Consider the following 6,000-nt stretch of genomic DNA (forward strand, 5'->3'; position numbering starts at 1 on the left):
CAATAAAATAAATAAGTAAAACATATATATTAGATGGTGACAAGGGCTTCTTGTATGATGAATGCCACTTCCTTCCTAATAAAATTCCTAAAGGCACTAGCATTATTTGTATTGTTACCCATACAACAGACCTTGGAAAAAGCAATTTCCTATAAAAGTTATAATTTTTTATATTTTGAATGCATTTTACCACTGTATATTAAATAAATAGCAACTTCATCTTAGTTTTCAGCAGAGGGCACTGGAACACATCATGGAGTAGAATAATCTAATGGAAAAAAGTAGTCAACAGATGGAAAACAGTTTAAAAAATGTTCTGCATTTTAAATAAGACAATTATAAATGGACAACTGATAAACTTATCGACATTATTTAAAGCAAGTATTTTGTACCATAATGAATTTGTAGAAAATTCTATTTTTGTTGCAACCCTCCAGATGCTTACTTTGTTCTTTCACAGCATGATGCAACTAACCTATGACAATTTGGTGATAATGCAGCCTGCTCATTTATATGGATTAGGGATCTAGATATGATAAAAAATTTAACAGATCTTTAATAAACTAAGTCTTTCTGTTTCTACATATAATAAATGGATTTTCCAGGCCTCAGAAACTGACACTCTTTTTGTTCTGTACAAGTTCATTAAAATATATGTGATATGGAAGCATTCTAGTTTTGTTTCTGCCACAAGCCAGATGAAAAAGATACAGCTCTTTTATATCATTACACTTAATAGAGATAGCAAGACTTTTAATAGCATTAATATCAAGCTTTTATGAGTATTCAATAAAGGAGATAATCTTTTTACTTTAATAAAGCAGTTGTAATAGTTACATAGTATTATAAAATTGAGACTAAAGTTTTTTTGAACACTTCAGCTTCAAATCAAGACAAAATACATGATTATAAAAAGAAGACAACCGAAATAAGAATACCGAGTAATTATTGTGAATTTCTTACTTTTATAATTAACACATTTTAAATGAAAGAAAACTGTATGATTATTTTAACTATTCAATTTTGTATCAGTCTGTACTAGATATAAGCATTAGTGATCTTGTGAAATAATAATTTATAGTAGAAATTTTAGCATAGTTTCCTTTCTATTCTCACGATTCTGCTGATGAAATGATACTTGAGTTCTAATTTTTGCTTATGTTGCAACACCAGTGTACATTTTATAATTTATTGTCCTTCAGTGGGGAAAGAGCATCTTTGATGCTCTCAGTGTTTGAAAAGAGGGGCATTTATAAATACAGAATGATGTCACACATTTAATTAAACTTCCTCAAATTTCTTTATATATTTAAAACTCAAGCAGACAATTTTCCTTATTGAAGAAATGATCCAATTTATGCAAAATGCACAGGAGGAAAAAGTATGCAGCATCAAGTTTTAAATGTTATTTTTGCTATGCATAATGGATGTACTATGATCAAAATAGAGCAAAACATAATATTAAGCCAGGCTGCTCATATATTTCTTACTTTACTCCAGGGGAACAAATTGCTGTCTGGAGAGCAAATAGAAAAGACAGAGCAGAAGAGGTAAATTTTTTTTAAAAAGTTACCAGCCAACACCAACCCAAGAACCCCACAATTATAGAATAGAAAAAAATGTATAACATAGTCTGATAAGACCGAAAAAGATGTTTCTGGCACTTTGAGTTACCATGGAAATAATCAAAGATATTCTTTTTTTTAATGACTACTTTTTTAGAGTAGTTTTAGGTTTACAGAAAAATTGAGAGGGAGGTACAGAGATTTCTCTTGTATCTTCTGCCCCTACACGTGCATAGCCTCCATCGTTATTACCATCACTCCCCAGAACGGTACATTTTTTACCAAGTTTAAATCTACATTGACACATCATAATCAACCAAAGTTCATAGTTTACCTTAGGGTTCACTGTTGGTGTTGTACATTCTATAGGTTTGGACAATTGTATAACATACATCCATCATATAATATCATACAGAGTAGTTTCGCTGCCCTAAAAATCCTCTGTGCTCTGCCTAGTCCTCTCTCCCCACCACCCTGCAACCACTTTTTACTGTCTCCATAGTATTACCTTTTCCAGAACGTAATATAGTTGCAAAAATATGTATGCAGCCTTTTCAGATTGGCTTATTTCACTTAATGACATGCATTTAAATTTCCTCCATGTCTTTTCATGGCTTTATACCTCATTTCTTTTTCATACTGAATAATGTTCCATTGTCTGGATGTACCACAGTTATCCATTTAAGTGATTCCTGGCCAGGAGACAAAAGCAGAATCGTCCCATTCCCCAGTGGATTCGAATGAAAACTGGTAATAAAATCAGGTACAACTCCAGGCAGAGACATTGGAGAAGAACCAAGCTGGGTCTATAAGGAATTGCAGATGAGATGGCACACATATTTATGCTGTATCAAAGTCACTTGCATCTTACCATATCACTCTGAAAACATCATTATCTGGACAGTTGAATATGTTTTATTCAGGAATTGATTTTTCTCTTTGTTTCTATGCTTCTGAACTAGTAGGCTGGTGCAGTAATAAATATGTGAGAACTTTCATTTTAAAAAAAAAGGACTGAAGGACATTTTGTTTTCTTCCAAGTTTTGGAAAATATGAATAAAACTACTATAACCATCCATATGTAGGCTTCCAACTTCTTTGGATAAATACCAAGCAATGCAATTACTGGATCATATGGTAAGAGTATATTTAGCTTTGTAAGAAATTGCCATATTGTCTTCCAAAGTGACTGTACCATTTTGCACCCCCACGAGCAATGTATAAGGGTTCCTGTTGCTTCACATCCTCACCAGCACTTGCTGTTGTCAATGTTCTGGATTTTGGCCATTCTAGTAGATGTGTAGTCAAACGTCATTATTTTAATTTGCATTTCCTTGATGACATGATGTGGAGCATCTTTTCATATGCTTTTTGCCATCAGTGTATATTCTTCTGTGAGGTATCTATTAAGGCCTTTGGCCCCTGTTTTAATTGGGTTGTTTGTTTTCTTATTGTTGAATTTTGAGATTTCTTTGTATATTTTGTATAACAGTCTTTTATTAGATGTATCTTTTGTAGATATTTTTTTCCCAGTATGTGGCTTGTTTTCTAATTCTCTTGATATTGTCTTTCACAGAGCAGAAGTTTTTAACTTTAATGAAATCCAGCCTCTAATTATTTCTTCATAGATGATATTTTTGGTGTTGTATTTAAAAAGACATCACCATACCCAAAGTCATCTATGTATTCTCCTATGTTATTTTCTAGGAGTTTTATAATTTTGTGTTTTACATTTAGATCTGTAGTCCATTTCAAGTTAATTTTTGCAAAGGCTGTTAGGTCTGTGTCTAGATTCGTTTTTTTACATGTGGATGTCCAGTTATTTTAGCCATATTTGTTGAAGAGACCATCTTTGCTCCATTGTATTGCCTTTGCTCCTTTGTCAAAGATCAGTTGACTGTATGTATGAGGGTATTATTTCTTGGCTCTCTGTTCTTTTCCGTTGATCTATTTGTCTATTATTTCCCCAATACCACACTGTCTTGATTACTGTAAATTTATTGTGAGTCTTGAAGTCAGGTAGTGTCAGTCCTCCAACTTTATTTTTCTCCTTCAATATTGTATTGGCTGTTCTGGATCTCTGCCTTTCCACTGTTTGTTGATGTCCATAAAATAACTTTCTGGGATTTTGATTGACATTGCATTGAATCTATTGATCAAGTTTGGAAGAACTGACATTTTAACAGTATTGAGTCTTCCTGTCCATGAACATGGGCTATTTCTCCGTTTATGTAGTTCTTCTTTGATTTCATTCATCAGAGTTTTGTAGTTTTCCTCATGTAGATATTATACTTATTTTGTTAGATTTATATCTAGGTAGTTCATTTTTCGGGTTCTAATGTAAATGGTATTATGTTTTTATTTTCAAAATCTGCTTGTTCATTGTGAGTATGTAAGAAAGCAGTTAACCTTGTATCTTGCAATTTTTTTCTAATTACTTACTTCCAGCAGCTTTTTTTGTTGATTCTTCCAGTTTTTTCCACATACATGATCATGTCACCTGTGAATAAAGACAGTTCTATGTCTTCCTTCCTAATTTGTATGCATTTTCTTTTCTTGCCTCATTGAATTAGCAAGTAATTCCAGTACAATGTTGAAAAGTAGTGGTAAGAGGAGATATCTTTTTCTTGTGCCTAATCGTAGTGGGAAAGCTTTGATTTTCTCAACATTAAGTATGATTTTAGCTGTAGGTTTTTATGTGGACAGTCTTTGTCAAGCTGAGAAAGTTCCTTTCTATTCCTAGTTCCCTGAAAGTTTTTATAATCAATGAGTATTGGATTTTGTCAAACGCTTTTTCTGCATCAACTGATATGATCATGTGATTTTTTTTTAGTCTGTTGATATGATGGATTACATCAATTGATTTTTGAATGTTGAGCCAGTCATGCACACCTGGGATAAATCCCACTTTCTCATAATGTATAATTCTTCTTATACATTGTTGGATTCAATTTACTAATATTTTGTTGAGGATTTTTGCATCTACGTTCATGACAGGTGTTGATCTGTAGTTTTATTTTCTTGTAATATCTTTGTCTAGTTTTCGTCTTAAGGTAATGCTGACTTCATAGAATGAAAGATATTCTTAAAATTTACAATTGCATTAGAAATTCTTGGATTAGGCAAGATGATATCCTGGCAACTTTGACTCTTCTAACATCAGCTAAGCAGAGTTAATTCCCCTCCCCCCCATATAAGTCATGTTTTCAAAACATTGGGTGTGAATAATTGTTAGTGGTATTATTCACGTTCATTTTCCTATTTGCTCAGATATTTTACTTGATGCAGGACATTTTAAATGCTTTTACAATATCCTTGTACAATAAAATGACATGCATTTTTTTTCACTTTTATAAATGTGGAAACTAAGGCATGAAAATCTTAGATGACAGAATAAATATCAGTGATAGGTCAATAACAGACTTAGAACTAGTTGGGTCCTTTGTTTCCTAACCTTGGTGACGAAAAAACCCCCAAAAACAATAACAAGAAGAATCTGTAGATGTAATTGAAGAGCAATAATATTCAACACAGATAATGCTATTGTTGCTTTAAAATTTTTAACCTGGCCTGAGATTGAGTTATCTTTGAAATAAGGCAAGGTTATTCCTGTAGTGAGACTGTATCTCAGGTATATGGATAATAAATCTTTGACCTTTTTATAATTTCTCTTGCACAAGTAGCTATGTCAACATCTTTAAAAGAATGTACATATGCCTGGGAAAAAAGTTTTTACTTCTTCTCATTTCTAGCATTCCTTTCTTCTTCCCCAGCTCAATACACAGAAAGCTAAAAATTGCTTAGAGCCCTTAAATTCTGAGTTGTCTTCAAAACATAGAGCAACACAGAAAAAAATCAAGCCAAAATGAGATGGAAAAGAGAGCAACAAGGATTTTAATATTTCTCCTTAGGTCTGCTGACTCATTCTCATTAAGACTATCTTTTGATTCTTAATAAGACCCCTGCAATTTTCTTCTAAGCTCTGCTCAAGTGGTCCCATACTTATTTTTATAGCTAACGTTCAGTGTTCCTTTAATTGGACTCTCAAATCAGTTTTAAAATTAGTGGCAATTTACAAAATTTCAGGCATAGAGGAATACGAGAAAGAGGTCCAGAAATAGCTGGCAATGGCTGGAAATTGTCTGATTATAATTCTTTTATTAAAACTTAATTTCAGTAGAATCAAGGAGTGAGCAATATCAAAAGTGGATTGTTATTAAATTGTAAGCTCCTTCAGCACAATTTAATAGATTTATTTCTATCTTTGGGAAAATTCATTTCTTCCCAAGGTATAGATTTAGGTAGATAGATATAAAACAAATCAACAGTGTTTTTGCTTTCTTTACCTATTAAGCTTTCTTATTTAACTTTCCCAGTTACTTTCAAGTTAATTGGGTTATCATCATTAAATCAGAGAAGGATGAAAGTATTCAGG

The sequence above is a fragment of the Equus przewalskii genome, chromosome 5 (assembly GCF_037783145.1).
Source record: "Equus przewalskii isolate Varuska chromosome 5, EquPr2, whole genome shotgun sequence".
Taxonomy (NCBI): Eukaryota; Metazoa; Chordata; class Mammalia; order Perissodactyla; family Equidae; genus Equus; species Equus przewalskii.